Raw genomic sequence first — 23877 nt, forward strand, 5'->3', positions numbered from 1 at the left:
AGATGAAGGTCGAGGGCGAGGCCGGACCGCCGAAGGTGGGAGGTGGAGGTGGAGGTGGAGGGCGGGGCCGGAGACGGAGGTCAGGTGTGGAGGTGGAGGGCGAGGACAGGAGCGGAGGCGGAGGTGGAAGACACCGAGGAAGAAGATTTAGAATTTGAATTGGGGGCATAAATGTCTATTTACCCTTTTTCACCTGGTCAGAAGATAGTCCCCAGCGACTTATAATTCGGAACGGAGGGAGTATTTTTCATGTGCTATTGAACAAGCTTGAGTTTGCTCAATTCCGAGCTCTTATGCGAAAGTTATGGCAGTTCAGGGCACGTTTTCTCTCTCAAGCAGAAATACCGCTGGGGCTGAGCGGTAGTACTGCTCTGGCGGTACTGCCGCCGTCCCCTGTCGGCCTCTCTTCCAGTTATTATTTCTTCGTGGCATCTTGGGCACGGTTGCTTATTCTAAGCAGAAGTACCGCTCGGGAGGTACTGCCACCCTCCCGTGTTGGTCCCTCTTCCACTTGTTTTTCCTCTCTGGATTGTGATGAGTTGTTGCCCATTTTAAGCGGATGTACATCTTGGGTTGGAGAGGTAGTACCGCTCCAGCGGTAGTAACACTCATCCAAGTGGTAGTATCGCTTGTGCATGACCACTGCACATAACGTTTGGATTTGGAGTACTATAAAAGGGGTCTTCTTCCCATTGCTCCCAACTCTTGAGCTCATGTTCTTCTCCCATCGTTGACCTTCTTCAAGCTTACTAACTCTGAATCCCTCCAATGTTTCTTACTAGTTCTTTAGGGAAAAGAGAGAGAAGATCTAGATCTACATTTCCACCAATCACTTTCTCCTCTATGTGGGGGAACCCCTTGGATTTAGATATTGGAGTTCTTTGTGAGCTCCTTGTTCTCCGTCTCATATTCCTCCATAGCTTTTGTTGTTGTGGAGGGATTTGAGTGTGAGGGACTTGACCACTTTGTGTGTTCTTGCCATTGCATTAGTTGCATCGGTTTGAGTTCTCCATGGTGATACGTGGATGTGAAGTTTGAGAAGCTTATTACTCTTCGGTGCTTGGTACCCTAGAGCTTGTTCTTCTTTGGTCCTTTGGCATCCTAGAAGCTTGGTGGTTCCTTGGAGCTCAATTATTGTGGTGTAAAGCTCCGAGCAAGCTTCAAGGTCCCCAATTAGTTTTTGGAGATTGCCCCAAGCATTTAAGGTCATCTCGGATCCACAATCCATTCTGGTGAAGCTTCGTGGTGTTATTGCAAGCCTCCAATTAAGTTGTAGAGATTGCTTCAACCTTGTTTGTACACGTTCGGTGACCACCCTCAAGTGTCCCTTAGGGAATCACGTCATCTTGCATTGTGCAAGGGAGTGAGGAGATTATAGTGGCCCTAGTGGCTTCTTGGGGAGCATTGTGCCTCCACACCGCTCCAAACAGAGATTAGCATACGCAAGGGTGTGAATTCGGATACATCATCATCTCCATGTACCTCGGTTGTCTCTTACCCGAGCCCTTTACTTATGGATTTACTTTGTGATAGCCCTATTGTTTCTTGTTACATATCTTTCTATCACTTAGTTGTTTATCCTTCTTAGCATAAGTTGTTGGTGCACATAGGTGAGCCTAGTTTTTTAGGTTTTTTTCTTGACTAATTAATTATTACTTTTATTCCACATTTGTTCATGCATAAACCGTAATTATTTTAAAGCGCCTATTCACACCCCCTCCAGGCAACATCCACGTCCTTAAAGTGGTGTCATGTGAACGTCGACTACATGACACTCACCATGTTATGGGTCTAAGGGAAATCATTGTGGAGTAACAAATAGATGATGGGTTGCGAGAGTGACAAAACCTTAAACCCCAGTTTATGTGTCGCTTCATAAGGGGATGATTTGGATCCACATGTTTCATGCTATGCTTAGATTATTCATAATTTTTCTTTCGTACTTGCAGATGATTGGGAGAGGGGGTAATCATAAGTGTTTGGTTAGTTCAAGTAAGAATAGCACCTTAGCACTGGTCCACCTACGTATCAAATCATTAAAGTAGTGAACGTGAATCAACTTAATATGATGAACATGACTATGCAGAAATTCCCATGTGTCCTTTGCTATAAAAAAGGGTTGTGCTACCTTTCTGCACCTTTGCTACTATTGTTACTTGTGACTTGTTACGAATTATCTTGCTACAAAACTATCTATCATACTCACTTACAACACTTGCACGGAATCCCTTGCTGAAAACTACTTATCATTTCCTTCTGCTCCATGTTGGGTTCGACACTTTTACTTATTGAAAGAACTATGATTGATCCCCTATACTTTTGGGTCATCAATAATATTATTTATTGCCATTGCCAAGGAGTGAAGCGCCTTTGGTAAGTGGAAATTGGCAAGGAAAAAATTTCGGTACGTGCTGAAATTTGTTGTTGCTTATCACTATAAACAGTCACCCTTTGAGTGGCTTGTTCGGGGCATATTTGCCTCAAACAGAAGTTGGGGAAATCGTTGCTCAACCTGTTGAACCCACTAAAAAGATTTATTATGAGATTCTTCGGGTATGATAGAGAAACTTCTAGCTAATCCATATAACGGTTCAACTCATCCTGATTACCATCTGATATATGTCGAAGATATTTGTGGATTGTTTAAGATTTCAGGTCTACCAGGAGATAAAGTTAAGAAGAAAGTTTTCCCTTTATCTTTGGAGGGAAAAACCTAAAGTGTTACAGGCTATTGGATGATATTGGGTCCTAGGATTGGAATCGCTTGAAGCTGGAATTTCATCACAAGTTTTATCCTATGGATCTAATTCATCATGATGAGAATTTTATTTATAATTGTTGGCCTCGTGAAGGAGAGACCATTGCTCAAGCTTGGAGGACCTTATGTCTATGATGCACAATTTCCCCAACCACGAGATCTCAAAGGAATTGATTATATATAATTTTGATGCTCGGCTTTCTCACGATGATCAAACCTTACTTGATGCTTGTGTTGTCGGTTCCTATATTAAGGAGACTACTGAATTCACATGAAATTTTCTGGAAAAGATTAAATGCAATGCTGAAGATTCAGAACTCGGTGAAGGTAAAGAGTCGGGTATAAAGCTTCTTTTCATGAGTTTAGCAAATATGGCCTTGACTCTGAGATAGTAGCTTCTTTCTGTGAATCTTTTGCTACCTATTTTGACCTTCCTAAGGAAAAGTGGTTCAAATAACATCCTCCCATTGAAGAAATACCTGAGGAACCGGTTAGAATTAAGAAGGAAGAAATAATTGTTAATGATGTTTATCCAATTGTTCCTAGTGCTTACATTGAGAAAACTCCTTTCCCTATTAGGATTAGAGAACATGCTAAGGCCACAACAATAGTTAATAAGAGTTATGTTAGAACACCTACACCTTTTGAACAAATAAATGTTGAGCCTAATGTAGCTATAGTTAAAGATCACCTAGTTGATAATATTGATGGGCAGGTTATTTACCTCTGTGATGAAGCTGCTAGAATTGCAAGAACCTGTTAGAAACAAGCAAGATGAACTAGATAAAAATAAACCGGTGGTAGGTACACGTGTAATCTCAGTTAAAATTGGAGATCTTTGCTATCATGGCATGTGTGATGTTGGTCTTAGTATTAGTGTTATACCATTTACATTGTATCAAGAAATTATGCATGATATAGCATCCTCTAAAATTGAAGATGTTGATGTCACTATTAAGCTTGCAAACTGTGATACTATTTCGCCACTTGGGATTGTTAGAGATGTTCAAGTATTGTGCGGAAAAGTCAAGTACCCCACGAACTTGTACTTGGTTCGAAACAATATAGCTTTTGTCCCATCATATTTGGTAGACCATTCTTGAATACGGTTAATGCTGAAATTAATTGTGCTACTGAGAAGGTCAAAGTGAGCTTTGGTGATATTTCTCATGATTTTAACTTCGCTAAGTTTAGAAAATAGCCACATGAAAAGGAATTGCCTAGTAAGGATGAAATAATTGGTCTTGCTTCTATTCATGTACCTCTTACCGATCCATTAGAATAATATTTGCTAGACCGTGAGAAGGACATACATTTGAATGGAAGGAATGAAATAGATAAGATACTCCTTGATCAACAACCTATCCTTAAGCACAACTTACTATTTGAAATTTTAGGTGATCCTCCTCCACCCAAGGGAGATTCAATATTTGAGCTTTAGGCTTTACCTGAGACTTTGAAGTATGCTTATTTTGATGACAAGAAGACATATCATGTTATTATTAGTGGTAACCTTTTAGAACATGAAGAGAAGAGATTACTCAAAACTTTAAAGAAGCACAGGGATGCTATTGGATATACTCTTGATGATCTTAAAGGCATAAGCCCCACTCTCTATCAACACAAGATTAATATGGAACCTGGTGTTAAACCAGTTGTTTATCATCAACACTGTATCAAACCTAAGATGAAACAGGTGGTAAGAACTGAAATACTAAAAATTCTGGAGGGAGGTATAATGTATCCTATTGCTGATAGTTGATGGGTGAGTCATGTTCATTGTGTTCCTAAGAAAGGTGGTATAATTGTTGTTCCTAATGATAAAAATGAACTAATTCCACAAAGGATAATGGATGGTAATTGATTTCAAGAAATTGAATAAGGCTACTATAAAACATCATTACCCCTTGCATTTCATTGATAAAATGTTAGAAATATTATCTAAGCACACACACTTTTTCTTTCTTAATGGTTACTCTAGATTCTCTCAAATACTTGTGTCAAAAGAGGACCAAGAGGAAACTACCTTTAGTTGCCCGTTTGGAATTTATGCTTATAGGCGTATGCCTTTTGGTCTATGCAATGCACCTGCTACCTTTCAAAGATGTATAACTGCTATATTTTCTTACTTTTGTGAAAATATTGTTGAGGTTTTCATGGATGATTTTTTCGTTTATGGGACTTCCTTTGATGATTGCTTGACCAACCTTGATCAGTGCTGCAGAGATTTGAAGAAACTAATCTCGTCTTGAATTCGGAGAAGTGCCATTTTATGGTGAATTAAGGTATAGTGCTAGGGCATAAAATTTCTGAACGCGGTATTAAGGTGGATAAGGCCAAAGTTGATGCAATTTATAAAATGCCTTGCCCAAGATATATCAAAGGTATAAGAAGTTTCCTTGGTCATGCTGGTTTCTGTAGGCGTTTCATTGAAGATTTCTCCAAGATTTCTAGGCCATTAACCAATCTTCTCCAAAAAGATGTTCCTTTAGTTTTTGATGTTGATTGTGTACAAGCCATTGAAATACTTAAAAAGCCTTAATTTATGTCCCTATTGTCCAACCACCTGATTGGAACCTACCCTTTGAAATAATGTGTGATGCTAGCGATTATGTTGTTGGTGTTGTTCTAGGGCAAAGAGTAGAAAAGAAAATCAATTTCATTTATTATGCTATTAAGGCCCTAGACACGACCCAAAGCAATTATGCTACTACTGAATCAGAATTTTTAGGAGTTGTGTTTGCATGTCATAAGTTTAGGGCTTACATTGTTGACTCTAAAGTGTCTATTCACACTCATCATGCTGCTATTAAATACCTTCTGGAAAAGAATGATGCTAAACCTAGACTTATTAGACGGGTGTTACTACTCCAAGAATTTGGTTTGCATATCATTGATAGAAAATGAGTTGACAACCCTATAGTAGATAACTTATCTAGGATGGAAAATGTTCTTGATGAACCACTGCCTATTGATGATAATTTTCCTCATGAGCAATTTGCTCTTATAAACACTTCACGTAGTACTCCTTGGTATGTGGATTATGCCCATTACATTGTTGCTAAATATATTCCGTCTAGCTTCACCTATCAACAAAAGAAAAAAAAATATTCTTTGATTTACAACATTACTTTTGGGATGACCCACAACTTTTATACAGAAGGGGTAGATGGAGTTATTAGACGTTGTATACCTGAGCATGAGCAGAAACAAATTATAAGGAAGTGTCATTCCGAGGCCTACAAAGGTCATTATGCCGGTGACAGAACTGCTCACAAGGTATTACAATCCGATTTCTTTTCACCTACTCTTTTTAAATATGCTCATAAGTATGTCCTTTCTTGTGATGAATGCTAAAGAGATGGTAATATTGGTAAATGCCGGGAAATGCCTATGAACTAATCACTTGCTATTGAACCATTTGATGTGTGGGGTTTTGAATTTATGGGACATTTTCCTTCCTCGAACGGATATACTCCTATTCTAGTTGTTGTTGATTATGTTACTAAGTGTGTATAATCTATTCCAACTGGTAGTTCTGATCATAACACTTCTACTAAAATGCTTAAAAACATTACCTTTCCGAGGTTTGCTGTCCCTAGATATTTAATGACTAATGGTGGTTCACATTTTATTGATGGTGCTTTCCATAAACTACTAGCTAAATATGATGCTAACCATAGAATTGCATCACCTTATCATCATCAATCTAGTGGTCAAGTTGAACTGAGCAATCGAGAAATAAAATTAATCTTGGAGAAGACTGTCACTAGGTCTAGAAAACATTGGTCTTAAGAACATGATGATGCTTTGTGGGCTTATAGGACCGCTTATAAGAATACCATGGGGATGTCCCCATATGAAATGGTATATGGAAAATCTTGTAATTTACCTCTTGAATTAGAACATAAGGCTTATTGGGCAATTAAAGAACTTAACTATGATTTTAAACTTGCCGGTCAGAAGAGGTTATTTGAAAATAGCTCACTGGATGAATGGAGGACGCAAGCTTATGAAAATGCTAAGTTATTAAAGAAATAGTTAAAAGATGGCACGACAACAGAATTCAAAAAACGAGAATTTGATGTAGGAGACTTAGTGTTTTGTACAATTCTTGTTTTAGATTTTTTTGCAGGGAAACTCCTCTCCAAATGGGAAGGACCATTTGTTGTCGAGGAGGTTTATCGCTCTGGTGCTATAAAAATCATAACTTAAAAGGTAAATACCCGAGAGTGGTGAATGGCCAAAGAATCAAGCATTATGTTTCAGGTACACCCATTAATGAGGAAACTAATGTCATATAAGTCATAACATCGGAGGATCACATAAAGGAAGTCTTCTGGAACACTTCTGAAACCTAAAAAGGGGGTAGGTACGTGGTACGGCAAGTAAACCGACTCTAAAAACTCAAAAAAATATTTTTTACTGGTTTTTGTATTTTAGAAAAACATACAAAAATAAAACATAATCCACGGGACCCACGAGGGAGGCACAAGCCAACAGGGTGCCCCCCTGGCTGTGCCCTGATGGCTTTGTGGGGCCCTCGTGCGCCTCCCAAACTATGAATTCTTCTCAAGCATGTATACTTACTTGGAAATATTCATTATATATACTCCCGTGTGTTTTGATCACCGCTCGCGAGTTTCTCCTGTGTGCTTGTTTCGAGATGTTTTTCTAGCAGGCCTCAGAATATGTCGTCTCAAGATTCCGATGAAGAAAGCTATGTCTCCCACTATATTTCAGACCCGGAGATCTTTGGGGATATCTATCCCTACCTTTGGTCCACGGATGAGCAGGAGGACAATGATTTGGAGGAAACAAAGGAAGCCAACTCAGATGAAGATGAAGTTCCACTACCTCAGCCCAAAGATATGCGTGTGGAATTCAAGAAGTCCAGTCTCCCAAAGAGGGTGAAGAAATCTAAGGATCAATATATTCCGTCATGTTTTTTGCAGGAACGCAAGATGGCATTATGCAAAAATATATTGAAGCTTGAGCAAGAGAACGATGACTTGAGGGCGGAGAATTTTATCCTCCAACATAAGCTGGAGAAGAAGGATGCTGCTACATCAACACCACCATCACCTAATGAGGATGCTTGAGTACTTGGGAATGGGCACCACCCTTTGCTTGTTCCAAGCTTGGGGGAGGTGCCCCGGTATCGTATCACCATCACTTCCATCATTACTATCTATCTTAGTTTGATCCTCAGTTGTTTCATGATTTAGAGAAATAAATTTTCGATTTGCTTTGCTTAGAATTTTTGCTTTGAGTTCCATCTATCCTTGTAATCAAGTATGCGAGATATATAATAAAGATTAGTTGAGTTTTTGTGGTTTACCCATGGGCACCCATCATCATAGCATGGCAACAAAAAGAAAGATAAGGATCATATGCTCATCTCGTGAGAAGTAATGAGTTCACACAATAAGGGTATACGTGATAAAAGTTGTTGATAGTAAACAAACATAGTATTAGTCATTGTTGCAATCTAAGAAAGATTATGATAGACGAGAGGAGACTCACATATAAATGTACTATCCTGGACATCTTTTATGATTATGAGCCTTCATCAAATATTATATAATGATCGAGTGTTGATGTTGGACATCAAAGACAACTAATGATCATGGTAGTTTATATTCACATAGAAGTTATATTGTATTGGATCCTTCAACATGTGATGCTTGCTTTAGATCTTTTGCTAGCCCAAAAACTCTGCACTAATTGCTGGTCGGAAAAAAACTCCGCACTAAGTATAAACACTACTTATGCATCCATAACCCTAAAACCCAGTTTCTTGCCATGAGAGTCCACAATACCTACCTATGGATTAAGAAGATCCTTCAAGTAAGTTTTCATCAGTGCATAAAGCAATAAAAATTGCTCTTAAATATGTATGCTTATTTATTTCAAAGGAAAATAAGCTTTGTTCAATCTTGTGATGGAAAATATATTAAAGCGATAGAGTGCATAATAAAGTTTGCTATCATAAGGGGCAATATAAAGTGACATTCCTTTGCATTAATAGTTCGCATATCCAACAAATTAAAAGTGCATGACAACCTCTACTTCCCTCTATGAAGGGCCTATCTTTTACCTTCATGAGCTTAACTCTATGTTTGAGGCGATAAAGTTTACCCGTATTCCAACCTATTAATCCTATAGTAGCAAGCACCAGGTGTTGAGGAAAGATTCAGACTTATATATCCAAGTGGATGTAGATGATCATGATTCATTATTGTTGACATTACCCTAGAGGTAAATAAGTTGGGTGGCTAACCAATAAGCCCCTATCTTCCTATGTCTCCTGTGGAAATATGAGCTCCGAAAATATGCCTTGAGCATGAGCAATCATGGAAGATTAAATGATAATTGAGTATGTGAACCTGCCAAAAAGAAAGCTCTTACATAGACTCTCCTATGAATTATTATGAATAATTATTGCCCCAATAACTGAGAATATGGTTTATTGAATATCAGTAAAGTTTATGCTTCCTACTCCAATAGTTGTGAATGGATCTTTACTTGTTTATGAGAAGTTATATGCTAAAATACTTGATTCTATGCTAATATTCATGATACTCTCATGCTCATATTCCATTTTTATCGACACCTCTCTCTCAAACCATGTGGTCATTATTTTCAACTTTGGCTTTCGCTTGACGACAAGCAAGTTCTAAGCTTGGGGAGTTGATACGCTCATTTGCATCATGAATTACTATTGATATGTGTGTTGATCATGTCCATTATCCATTATTATCGTACAATTCTTATGTCTTTTCTCTCTAAATATGCAAGGTACATCACTAAGAGGGAAATATCTCGAAACTAGAGTTCTAGACCGGGAAACCAAGAAAAGGCAGAAAAATCAACTTTCTACAAATAACCTGAAACTTTATGGAGAATTTTTCTAGTATATTTGAGAATTTCTAGGCCAAAACTATGCTGGAGAGGGCCAACTAGATGGGCACAAGCCAACAAGGCGCCCCGCAGCCGCATCGTGATGGCTTGTGGGGCCCCAGCTGGCCCTTTGGCGACATCTTATCCTATATGGTGTGTTTTACCCTAGAAAAAATCATAAGTTATCTTTTGGGATGAAGCGCCACCGTCTCGAGGTGGAAACCTAGGCAGAGGCCTTTTCGCTCTCCAGCACAGAGATTCTGTCGGGGGAATACCCCTCTAGGAGAGGGAAATCGAAGCCATCGTCATAACCAACGCTTCCTCCTTCGTGGGAGGACCAATCTTCATCAACATCTCCACCAACACCATCTTATCTCCAACCCTAGTTAGTCACGTGTATTCAATCTTTGTCTCAAAACCTCAGATTGGTAGTTTTGGGTTGCTAGTAGTGTTGATTACATCTTGTAGTTGATGCTTGTTGGATTACTTGGTGGAAGAAGTTATGTTCAGATCCTTAAGTATTTTTAATACATCTCTAATCTTGAACATGTTGATGATTTGTGAGTAGTAATTATTGTTCCTGAGCACAAGGGAGAAGTCTTGCTATAAGTAATCATGTAAAGTTGGTATTTGCTCGATATTTTGATAGTATTGATGTTGTTACTTCTCTTAGTGGTGTCATGTAAACATCGACTACACGACACTTCACCATGTTATGGGACTAAGGGAAGTCATTTGGAGTAACAAATAGATGATGCATTGCGAGAGTGATAGAAGTTTAAACCCCAGTTTATGTGTTGCTTCATAAGAGGCTGATTTAGCCTCCACCTCAAACGGATCCACCATAGTAGTCATGTGCTCGGGTGAATGAGTCGGGGTGGTGGCGAGGACGGTGTAGCAATCCTCCTACCTATCCGGCGACCACGTAATGTACCCTTTGCCTTCTTCCCTGCCCGACCTTCTCTCCCGATGGCAACGACTCTAATGAAGAAGCACCCGCGGGTGTCCCGGACTGTCTACCAAGACTCTACGGCGAGATAGGGGTGGAATGGAAGTACCCCTCGTGTGGGCCGCCGTCAAAGAAGTACCCGCCGAGCGATATGGAACTGCGCCCACCATATTTCAACACCTGCCATGTTAAAGAGTAAAATAAATTAGTACAACATAAAAAATTGAATACCTGACGTGAATAATAATATGTACATATATAATTTAAGTTGGGATGCATACTAACTAATTATAGTCTAGATCAATAAATGCATCATGATCATCACTATCACGCGTGTCTTCTTGAATGATGTTCTCATCGGGTTCACCGGCATCAACTCGTGGAAGGCCTTTCTGTAATCGTTCAAGCATTGAGAGGTCATCCGCAGCAGTAACGTCTTCTAGTTCGGGTTCTACTGGTTCCGGCTCAGGTGTGAAGTCGGATTCACTGTCGCTGTCTACTTCCATGTTCTGGGTTAAGTATAGAGGTTCTTGAGACGTTTCTTGGAAAGACGTGTTTCTTGGAAGAATTCTCCGTCATATTTGTTGGGGATATTACCTGCAGTGTAACCCTCCCTAACTGGGTCGGGTCACTAAAGGGGCGACTCATACATGGTTAATGCAAGCCTTAGCCCAGGGGCCCATGAACCGGATGGTGGTTCATGATTGATGCAGAAGGTAATCCGCGAAGGAGGTTTCCAGTCTTGGAGGGCACAACGACTTAGAAATATGGAAGGCCATGATCTGTAGCGTGGCTAGGACTCTTGTAAACCCTAGGGCCTCGACCTGTATATAAAGGCGAGTCTCTGGGGCAGATACGGCAAGTTAGAAATCATCGAGAGCTAGGTCAGGCGAGTTACGCCCTCCTTGTAATCGAATCCATCATCAATCTACACAAAGCAGGACGTGGGCTTTTACCTCCACACGAGGGGCCAAACCTGGGTAAATCTGAGTCTCGCTTTTTCTCACCACCTTTGAGTCGCCACCAAGGTGCGATGGATCCTTCACTAAGTCCTTTTACGAGGACATCTGTCGTGACTAAACCACGACAGTTGGCGCCCACCGTGGGGCTAGCGCACGGTGGAGTTGAGTTCTCAAAGGGAGCCCTTCCAGGGTCAGGAAGCTATGCGGTCGGCATCATGATGAAAAGCCGCCGTGGGAAATACTACATTGACAACTCGCAGTGGGGGCCTGAAGCCGATTTGTTCGAATCTGGTTACAGGGTCCCCTTTGGCAAGATCCACGTCTTCATCTGCAAGATCGGGACACTAGTACGTGAGACGGACATCTTCACCGACATCGTCGAGCCGGCCCGGTACGCCCGCCCCATCACACGTCAGGTCAGGGGACGCCACGTTTTCGTCGGCTTTACGCAGGGACCTAGCTTGCAGGATGAACCGGTGGTCCAGGAGATCACCCCCGTCAACTCTGACAACGAGTCATCCATGGGTGACACAGATTCAATCCACACTCTCTATGAGGGACAACTCGGAGGGTTGCCACGGGCGGCAAACTCCGAGGACTTTCAGGACCTCGTCGACAAGTCGCCATCTACATGGCGGGAGCGACACAACCTCAGCCAAACCCGACCGGCAATAATGAGGCTGGCGGGTCGTCGAAAGCTCCGGCTCAAGACATGGCGGACTTGGCGGTGGAAATCGCCAAACTCATGGCAATTGTTGTAACAGCGGAGAATCAGGAAACGATCAATGTTGAACTGGTGAAGTTGCGGGAGGAGATGGCCAAGACTCAGTGGGACGTGGAAGCGGAAGCCGCCAGGTTGGCGGCATAGCATGCCCGGATCACCGCGGAGACAGAACGGCTAAACGCCGAACGCTGGCGGCTCGAGTGACAACAGCACGTCTCCGATGCTATTCACCACAGGAGGTATCATGGTCGCCTCCCGGCCGATCTACATCTGACTCGCCTCTTCGACACCCCACACACACCCGGGATGGGACCTGATCGACCTTGGCAGGCCGCTTCGGGGGAGGGTCCGGTTCAACCTCCGCCTAACCCGCCACCGCCTCAGCCAATAGAGTCCCACGCACCTCACTTCCAGGCACCACGGGGCCACTTCTTGAATCCTGCGGATAACATGCTGGCGGCAACCCGCCACTTGGAGTCCCTCCCAATTAATGGAAACTAACCCTGCCGAAGTGGAGGCAAGAAACACCATCGAGATGCTGAAGACGGTGGTGGTTCAACACGCGCAATATTCGCACAGCCGTGACCGACTACACTCTACACCCCAGGAGAGTCACACCAGGAGTCACCATGAGGATCAGCCCGCGGTGACCAGTGATCAACGGCGTCCACCACAGACCAACCCGCCCGAGATGCACGATACCCGAGCCCAAGACATTGTGGATGCAGCGCGAGTCGCCTGCCTGATGGAGACGGCGACTGCGGTGGGTCAAGGCTATTCGGCTTGTACCCAGACCCCACCCGCATTGGTCGACACAGGGGGCAGGCACGTTGGGGTGCCCTGTCTCAAGCCTGCTCTCTGCAACAATCGAATGCCAAAGGACTTCAAGGGACCGAGGAAGGTACCCAATTACACACCAGATCTCGAGCCAGGGTCATGGATCGAGAGTTACGAGCTTGCAATGGATATGCTCGATGTGAATGAGGCGGTCTACGCCAAGTATTTTACCATGATGCTTGAAGGAACGGCGCGCACATGGTTGAAAAACCTGCCTCCTAACTCCATCAACACTTGGGCATAGTTGAAGGAACATTTCATCAAGGATTTCTGAGGGACTTGCAAATGCCCGATGACCATCGTCGACTTACAACACTGCGTTCAATGACTAGACGAGTCGGCCCATCATTGGACGTGGCGGGTTGCAGAGGTCATTCATTCGTTGGACGGCATCTCGGCGGCTCAATCGGTTCTTATCCTGGAGAAAAATTTCCATTACGAGCCTTTGGTGCTGAAGCTTGGGCAACTCAAGTGTAAGGTGCGGGACATGAGCGAGTTGATGGACACCCTGACCAGGTATGCCGAGTCAGACGACACTAAGGATCCTGGGGAGGACGATGACAAAATTAGCACCGCCAGGAGAGGCGAGTCATCCAAAGGTCACTCCTAGTTTCAGGGGCGGGGTAACCACAACCACGCCGGGCAAAGTAAGAGGAGACAACAAGAAGGTCCCACAGACTTCGTCGCCAATATGAATGCCGGCAATGAGAACCAACGCCAGAAGAAACGGGGCTTTAGCGGAAGAAGCCGCGCAACTATCATGAGATGCTCAAGGGCCCCTGCCCACAGCACGCCACTGCTGAAGGACCGGCAAGCCACTCTTGGAAGGATTGCTACGTGATGCAGGAGTTTCAAGCTGAGGCGCTCAAGAAAGGACAAGGGGGTAACCAAGGCGGGCGACAGGAACAGTTCGGCACGCCTGGGTCACACCAAAGCCCGTTCGGTGGGTTTCCTAACCCGGGCCCGCAGGGCTGGTCACAGCCTAATAGTGGACAGTACCAAGTTCACAACCAACAGCGGTATAACCCACATGGTGTGTTTCAGCAACCGCCCCCGCAAGGAGATCCCGAGCGGCAGGATGGCAATAGCGGCTTTCAGAATAATCCTAAGCAGTTGAACAATGGCTAGTATCATGTGTTCACCACCAGCACTTGCAAACGGGACCAGAAGGTGAAACATAGAACTTTTAGCGTGGTTGAGCCGGCGCTCCCTAGGTACCTCCATTGGTCTGAACAGCCCATCACCTGGAGTAGGGAGGATCACCCACCCCGAGTTGATAACCCTGGCGACTTGGCTTTGGTCGTGGCTCTCCAAGTCGGAGGATACACCCTTTCCAAAGTCCCCATGGATGATGGCAGCAGCATAAACATCTTATACTTCGATACCTTTCGAAGGATGAACTTCTCAAAGAAAGACTTGATGCCATCAACCACGGTTTTCCATGGCATTGTTCCGGGTAAGTAGGCATACCCAATTGGGCGGATTAAACTTAACGTGGCTTTTGGCATAGAGTCTAATTACAGGAGCGGGTCACTCATGTTTGAGGTCGTCAAAATCAAGAGCCCTTACCACGCATTGTTTGGAAGGCCGACTTACGCTCGATTCATGGCTCGCCCATATTACGTTTACCTCAAGCTCAAAATGCCTAGTCCTAGGGGCCTATCACAATCAATGGGGACAGGAAAATAGCCCAAGAATGCGAGGAAGGAGACGCAACTTATGCTGAGACGGCTTGCGCAGCCGAGGAGGTCAAGTTTCACCAAGCCAATGTTGATCCGGTGGATATGACGCCGCTCAAGAGACCAATGATTGACTCAGGGCCGCCCCTCAAGTTTAAACCAACGAATGACACGAAGGTGATAGACTTCACGCCTGGCGACTCAACCAAGCAGTTCACCATGGAACGGGTCTGGATCCCAAATAGGAAAGCGCGCTCATCGAATTCATCCATGAGAATCGGGACATCTTCGCATGGAAACCTTCATACATGCCAGGTGTACCGAGAGAATTCGCTGAGCACCATCTTAATACTAACCCCAAAGTAAAGCCGGTTCGGTAGTATCTTCGCAGGTTTAACGAAGAATGGTGCAAGGAAATTGGAGAGGAAGTCGCCCGGCTTTTGGCCGCCGGATTTATCATCGGGGTTTTTCATCCTGAATGGTTGGCTAACCCGGTCCTGGTGCTCAAAAAGAACGGCACTTTCCGCATGTGCATCGACTACACCGACCTCAACAAAGCCTGTCCAAAGGATCTTTTCACCCTTCCCCGCATTGATCAAATCATTGACTCGACAGCGGGTTGTGAGCGTTTGTGTTTTTTGGATGCTTACTCAGGATACCACCACATCAAGATGGCTGTGGCAGACCAGGAGAAAACATCCTTCATAACCCCCTTCGGAGCCTTCTGTTACGTGTCTATGCCGTTCGGGCTCAAGAGTGCGGGGGCGACTTATCAGCGTTGCATCCAGAATTGCTTGCATAGCCAGATCGGACGTAATGTCTACGCCTATGTTGACGACATCGTAGTCAGGTCCCAGAAGAAGGAGTCACTCTTGGAGGATCCCAAGGAGACTTATGACAACTTGCGCGTATACCAGATGAGGCTCAACCCTACCAAGTGTGTTTTTGGTGTTCCCGCGGGAAAGTTATTGGGTTTTCTTGTGTCAAAGAGCGGCATTGAAGCTAACCCAGATAAAATTGAAGCGATCCCTTCGCTAGGCAAGCCGGCCAATATCAATCAAGTTCAGCGCATGGCGGGTCGTATCGCGGCTCTAAGTCGCTTTATAAGTCGCCTTGGGGACAAAGCCATCCCTCTTTATCAGTTACTCAAGAAAACTAATCGTTTTGTTTGGACGGATGAAGCCAACGAAGCCTTTGAAGCCCTGAAGCAACAACTAGCTAAGCCGCCAGTATTGGCTGCTCCGATGGACATGAAGCCTATGCTCTTGTACATCGCGGCTAATTCTAAGGCAGTGAGTGTGGCCATGGTCGTCGAGCGATAGGAGGAAGGAAAGGAATATCCGGTTCAGCGACCAATATATTTTATCAGCGAAGTCCTGACCCTCTCCAAACAACGCTACCCGCATTGGCAGAACCTGTTCTTTGGGGTGTTTATGGCGAGCCGGAAGCTGAAACACTACTTTCAAGAGCATCCCATCACGGTGGCCAGTTCTGCCCCCTTGGTGATATTATACAAAATCGAGAAGCGACTGGACGGATTGCTAAGTGGGCCATTGAGTTAGGACCTCATCATGTACAATATACCCCTCTTACGGCCATTAAGTCTCGAGCACTAGTGGATTTCATCAACGACTGGACCGGGTTGCAGATCCCAGAAGACAAGCCTGATCACACATACTGGACGATCCATTTTGATGGGTCTAGGCAGTTGGAAGGCTCGGGGGGTGGCGTGGTGCTAACTTCGCCTCAAGGTGAAAAATTCGGCTATGTCCTCCGCCTCATGTTTCCGTGTACCAACAATGCAGCAGAATATGAAGCTTTGCTCCATGGGTTGCGACTCGCCAAAGAGATGTATCTCACCCGAGTCAGGTGTTTGGGCGACTCAGATCTAGTGGCACAGTAGGTTTCTGGCACTTGGGATTCCAGAGATCCCTTGATGGCGGCTTACAGGCGAGCTGTGTCGGACATGGCGGGTCATTTTCATGGTTATCAGGTGGATCACATCGATCGGCGACTTAATGAAGCGGCTGATGCCCTTTCACGCCTCGGTTCACAACGTAAGCCGGTTCCCCCTAATGTCTTTTTGGATGTGTTACATAACCCATCGATAAGGCTGCCTTCAGAGGAAGATTTGGCGGTGCCAGATCCTGAGTCTCAACTTGTGGCGGCTCTTCGTGCTTCCCTGGATTGGGCGGTTCCCTACATGGCGTACCTCACACGAGGCGAGTTACCCACTGATGAGTTGTTGGCTCACCAAATCGTCCGTCGATGCAAATCCATGGTCATACATAACGGCGAGTTGCATAAGCGAAGTACTTCAGGAATATTTCAAAGGTGTGTTTCTTCCAAAGAAGGATGTATGATTCTCAATGAAATTCATGCAGGCAACTATGGTCATCATGCCGGGTCACGCTCCCTGGTTTCCAAAGCCTTTAGGCATGGATTTTATTGGTTGACGGCTCATGCAGATGCTGAAGATATAGTTCGCCGATGTGATGGTTGCCAAAAAATTTGGCGTCAGATGCACGTGGCGGCTCAGGATTTACGGATGATTCCAATTACATGGTCGTTTGCGGTCTGGGGTCTGGACATGGTTGGTCCTTTCAAAATGTCGTCCAACAAAAAGACTCACCTATTTGTGGTGGTTGACAAGTTTACCAAGTGGGTCGAAGCAGAACCAGTTAGTAGCTGCGATGCAGACACGGCTGTCAAATTCCTAAAAAAGTTGATCTTTCGTTTCGGATATCCTCATAGTATCATTACTGATAATGGTACTAATTTATCAAAGAGTGCAATGCAAGAGTTTTGCGGAAGGGAGCATATCCGGCTTGACGTTTCTGCAGTCGCACACCCCCAGTCTAATGGACAGGCAGAAAGGGCGAATCAGGAAATATTGCGAGGAATCAAGCCCCGGCTTATGGTACCTCCGGAACGTACCCCAGGGTGTTGGGTTGAAGAACTGCCCTCGGTTTTATGGAGCATCAGGACCACCCCAAATCGCTCTATGGGTTTTACTCCTTTTTTCTTGGTCTATGGGGCAGAGGCAGTATTGCCAAGTGACATCAGACACAATTCACCACGAGTCACCGCTTATGTGGAACATGACAACAAGTTAGCACGTCAAGACTCGTTGGATGCTTTGGAGGAAGAGCGAGACTTGGATGCATCACGATCGGCGATCTATCAACAAGACTTGCGGCGCTATCACAGCCGCCGCATCAAGAGCCGGACTTTTCAAGAGGGCGACTTAGTGCTCCGGTTGATTCAAGATCGCACTGGCATGCATAAGTTATCACTGCCATGGGAAGGACCGTTTGTCATCAGCAAGAATCTTCGGAACGGTTCATACTACTTGGTGGACCTTCGCCCTGATAGATCAACGACACAGATTGAGACAACTCGCCCTTGGAATATCGCCCACTTGCGGCCTTACTACACCTAGAGTCATGAGCTCCTTTCTTTTTTACAATCTCAAACTTGTAATCTTTTATTATAAAGCGATAAAGCCGGCACCCAAGAACTTCGGGGTCCTTTGCCATTTCAGCTTCTTGAAAGCATGAGTCTTTATTGTTCCATAAGTCGTCCAAGCATGGACGCTATCAGTACCAAAGAGCATAAGTCGCCATGCTGCACTTATTTCAAAACTAGGTACTGGTAAGCCAAAGAGGACCAAAGTTGCCATGTTGGACGGTTCAAACATGGGTGCCTTACATGATTTTGATAACTAAGCCGACTTACTTGGGGGCTACTAGCTCCCAAGTCATTTTGCAATAAGAGCGGATAAGCTTCTGTAATCCTATGTCTGGTTTTTCCCCTAATCATAGGTCACTCGGGGGCTGTCGTGGGTATAAGTCTGACAGTAGATGTGTAGGGTACGAAAGGATGGGCAGAGCCTTAGCTACGGCGAGGTTGTATGAGTTCAGGCTCCTCTACGGTGGAGGTAAAAGCCCTACGTCTCAGTGCTCTTGGGAGCTTGATGTTGAGTGGAATATGGATTACAATGAAAAGCCAACCCATGCACCAGTGAGAAAGGGCGGCTTATATAGAGTGCGCTGCCATTCACAACGGTTTGGTGCACAGGGGTGGTGTAGTGGCGAATAAATGCCTACGTTACAGGTAACGTATGTCTTAAATGCTAATAATGGTACATGAAAACGTATGACCGTTGCCCTCCAGGGGGGTTACGATGTACAGAGTGGAATCCAGTCGGTAAGTTTGATACGTTTCGAATGCTCGTTTCCGACTGGATGATGGAGGAATCGTCACCGACTGGATGATGGGAAGTCCTTAATTCAGTCGGAACTGACTAAGGGCCTTGTCCCTTATGAAGGGTAGTCCTTGGGTAGGACCTATAGGGCAGGCCTATGACCCTACCCTGGGACTATAACCCCATCATTAGTCCCCGAATGGATCGGGGTTGGAACGACGAGGCGATGCTTGGAGTACGGATCCGACTGGTATGGATGCGACTTTGGCGTTGCTTGCCTCGATCCATTTTATCCTCTTGACCAGTGATCTAAGTGGATATGTGTGTGAAACGAACCGTCAGAGACCGAGTGCTTCCGCGGAATCTTTGGACGTGACCGGTCAACTGACAGCGACGGATTTTCTGGGATCCTCAAATTTCGGTTGCCGCGCGCTCAGCGGGGGTGACGACATCGTCATCGAGTAGTTTCTGCCACCTCAATTACCGCGCCTTCATCTCCTCCACTAATATCGCAGCAGCCGGTAGGGGGATAAGATTTCGGGGCCACCTGCTAGTCACCCAGTCGGAACCTTATTTAAACCTCCCCAGTGAGGGTTTCTCGTCATGCTCGCCTGATAACTCACACTCGCCCCACTTCTCCCATGGCTTCCTGCGCACCCCAAGCTTCTTCCTTCCTCTCCTCCCCCGCTAATCTGCAGCCTCCACCATGACGAAGGGGCAGACGAGCAAGCTCGAGGCGTAGAAGAAGAAGAAGAAGGCGGCAGCTCCTGCTCAGCGGCGATAGCGGGCACTGCCGGCGGGTTGGATCCAGGGGGATTTCCTCCCCTCCAAGGTGACGAAGGACGACATGTTGGAGCTGGTGGAGCAAGGTATGATCAAGAACAAGTCGTGGAGGCTGTCGACGGAGGGCGAGACGGAGCCGGCGCCCCAGGAGGGGGAGCGCGTCTTGCTGCTCAGTCACGTGTACCGAGGCTTCTCTCTGCCTCCTCATCCCTTCTTCAGAGGTATCATGAACCACTTCGGGCGCAGCTCCACCATTTTCCTCCCAACGCAATAGCTCATCTTTCTGCCTTCGTCGTGCTTTGCGAGTGCTTTATCGGTTGTCCTCCCCATTGGGGGCTCTTTAAGTATCTTCTCCGCTAGATCCCAAACCGTCAAAAGACATAGCCAGTCGGACGACAAAACTCGTATCATCTAGCTCTGCGGAGGCTTAGGCTTCCAGAAGAAAAACAAAAGTAGCTATCCCGCTCTCCAGTTGTCCGAGTCCGTTAGGAACTGGCAGTCGACTTGGTTCTATTGCCAAGACGTTGCTTGCCCGAATGCCGCGACTGGACTGTCACCTTTTAGCCTAGACCGACCGGCTCCGCCCAGGCAGCTTGTGCTCACCAGCCTCTGGTCGAAGCGCTGATAGATGTCGTCCGCAAGGGAGTCACCGGCACGGATCTGCTGGAGATTTTTCTGGGTCGGCGCATCCAGCCTTTGCAAGCTCGACACCACGCCATGTGGCACTACACGGGGCCTGAGGACTCCACTCGGACTCACCCCGAATGCGTGACCGGGGAGGTTGTGACGGCGTGGGTCCGCAGCATCACAGGCGCCTGTGATAACCCCAGAGGAGCCCGGCGAGTGAAGCCCTTCCGCGCTAACAACCCTCCTCCGAATGAGGTGTGTATATCTTGTCGAGTGCTTACAATTCTCTTAGATTTATCGCTTTTTCTTGCATCATTGTCTGACGTCTGATGTTGTCGATTGTATCTTGTGCAGGCATGGATTAACTGGTTTTCTCCTGTCTCGAACGGAAATCCGGCTGAGGAAGAGGAAGGCAGCCAGGAGGGCAGCGTTGAGAGCGTCGAGTACGTCTCCGACAGTGGGGAGACGGAGGAGGGGTCCGAAGAGGAGGGGGGAGATGGGGAGTAGAGCTCGCCACCCCCACCACCAGAGCCTCGAACTAAGCGCCGTCACGAACCCATGACTCCGTCGGCTCCTCCAGCGGCCCCGAGTGCCCCGCCAGCTCCTCCCGTGGTACCGAGCGTCTTGCGAGCAACTCCCGTGGTTCCGACTGCTCGGAGCACAAAGAGGACCAGGGACACTGCTGCTGAGCCCGTCGGCCAACCTTCCAAGGTTGCCAAACCGAGTGGGTCCAAGCCTCGGAAGGCTTTGCCTCGGATGAGGATCGCCGTTCCCATTGCCTCAGCGTAAGTGTCTTGTTCTCCTATCTTCTTTCAGTATTTGATTGAACTCATGCTTATTGGTCGAGTGGATTTTACTCGACAGAGCTGCTACCTCCGCCACTTCTCCGCCACGCCAGGAAGATGATCCCATGGATACTGACAATGTTGCCACATCCCAGCAAGGTACGTCGTGACGACTCCGAGAGCTTATATTATTGTTTCGCGAATTCTGTCTTTGATCTTGCCCTTTTTTCTGTGGTGTCGCGTCGTTCAGTCGGGTTTCCTTCAGAGGTGATTCATCTGGAGGAGGACGACCAGAAGAGGTTCGGGCAAGCTTCGGTGCCTGTCCTTGAGGTTGTTCCATCTGCTACCGCTCCCGCCATGGACGCGCCGCCAACCGAGACGATGCCGTCGACTGAAACGGTGCTCATCGCGGCTGAACCGACTGGAGCAGGACTTGGGATGCCCAAGGAGTCTCCTGTGGTGTCGGGCCCGTCGACTATCGAGTACGACGCCCGACACCTCCCGGAAGATCAAGTGGGAGCCGCCAAGGAGGCTATGATGCAGGTGGATTTGATGGCGGGTGATGCGAAGGGGGCGTACGACTCCATCGCATCTTTGTACAAGAGAAGCTTCGAGCTCCGGGACGATATCCGAGTAAGGGCGCTAGTAAGTATTTGCTTTTCTCTTGTAACCCACTGGGGGTTTAAGCGATATACTCAGATACAGTAGGATTATTTTGCAGTGGGTTCACTCTGAGTGAACCCAGTGGGTGTAGTCCCCGAGACTTCTGTCGAGTGCTTGCACCGGCAGTTGTCTTTATATACATTGTCTTTGACTTGATCTGATTAAAACTAATCTGTCCGAATGGTGCCAGTGGGGGCACTCCGGGTGCACCTACTGGAAGTAGTCCCCAAGAGTAATTTTACTCAGGTCGGGTAGTAGTAGCCTCATAGGATTGTTTTTTGTTATGTAGCTCAATAGGACGGACCTGTTTGAGCTTCATGCCAGTGGGGTCACTCTTAGTGAACCCACTGGGTGTAGTCCCCGAGACCGCTGTCGACTGCTTGCGTCGGCAGGGGTCTGAAGAATTTTGAGGTTTTATTCTTTTCCTTGTTGAATTAGTCTGATCTTCTCTTAGCGCTGATTTGCAGAAGACTTGCGAGATGGGATCAGCGTACAACGCTCTGAAGGTTGAAAAGATTCAGGTTGCTGCGGAACTAGAGGCAGCTGTGCATGACTTAGCTGGCATGAAGGGTGCTCTTGCTGAACGAGAGAAGTCCTTGGAGAGTCCCGTGAGGCAAACAAGGCATTGGTGGCCGAAATTGAGAAAATGGGCAAACAAAGAACTGAGCTGATGGGGCAGATGAAGGTGATGAACAGTCGGTGCATATCACAGGAGAAGTACGTGAGTGACTGGGCAAGGAAGATAATTGCGCTTCTCGGTGGTAAGTTTTGTTTTTCCGAGTGCTTCTTGACTTTCTATTTCATGCTGCGCTTACTTTCTGCTCGTCTTGTCTTTGCAGATTTTTGTATGGACGCTGAGGCTGAAGCAGCTGACGTTGAGCGGACGGTTATTCCGAACGTTCCACTCGGCGACGCAGCCAATCGAGACATGCTCCGAGCGCACATTCGCCTTGGCAAAGTGGTACCTTTCATCGTTCGCCTGAGAGAGGTCGTCGGCCGAATCGACAAGGAGCTGTGGCCCGAAGACGAGTCCCAGCGGGAGATAAAAGGGTTGATGACTCGGCTGGAGGACGTCCCGAACCGAGTGCAGGCGTGGAAGAAGTCTGCTGCTCGCTGTGGTGCGGACGTGGCACAGTCGCTGGTCCAAGTGCACTGCAAGGAAGCTCGCGAAGAGAAGACGAAGGCGTTGCAGGTCACCAACACCAAGAAGCTTCGATTCGAAGATTTCATGGAGACCTTCCTTGAGAGCGCCACTCGCATCGCAGACGGGATCGACCTCGACACTTTCGTGGAGCCTGCCAGTCCCAGTGCCAGTCCTGGCGACGCTTGAAAAACTTAACCTCGGTATGCCGAGTGGTATTTGTATCAAACTTTGGCCACTGCTGTTGGCCGTCACATTCGTGGTTCGGTGTGGATAAGCTTGATCTACACCGAACCGACTATCGTTGAACCAACTTTGAATTCGAATCAAATATTTTGCTCTTCCTTCGCCAAAAAATTCTTGACACGATTTTGGCTCGTGGTTTCTGTTTGGCGTTTCTTGGTGAAGCCAGTGGAAAACATGCGGAGCATGTAGTTGTCAATTGTCTTGACATCTGCATGAGCCTCAATGAGAGTAGTTGCTACTCATGTAATTGTCAGTTGTCTTGACATCTACATGAGCCTCAATGAGGGTCTGCTAAGCCTCCGAGTGGATCTCTATGATACACTCGAAGGAAGCTTTTTACTTAGGCGATTCTTGATCGCGGCCGAGTCCCCGAGTGCGACGTTTAGAGCACACTCAGAGAAAGTTAGTGCTTAGGCGATTCTGGATCGCAGCTAAGTCCCCGAGAGCGATGTTTAGAGCACACTCGGAGAAAGTTAGTGCTTAGGCGATTCTGGATCGCAGCTAAGTCCCCGAGTGCGACGTTTAGTGCACACTCAGAGAAAGTTGTTACTTAGGCGATTCTGGATCGCAGTTAAGTCCCCGAGTGCGACGTTTAGTGCACACTCGTAGAAAG

This window comes from Hordeum vulgare, chromosome 3H, assembly GCF_904849725.1.
Source record: "Hordeum vulgare subsp. vulgare chromosome 3H, MorexV3_pseudomolecules_assembly, whole genome shotgun sequence".
Classification (NCBI taxonomy): domain Eukaryota; kingdom Viridiplantae; phylum Streptophyta; class Magnoliopsida; order Poales; family Poaceae; genus Hordeum; species Hordeum vulgare.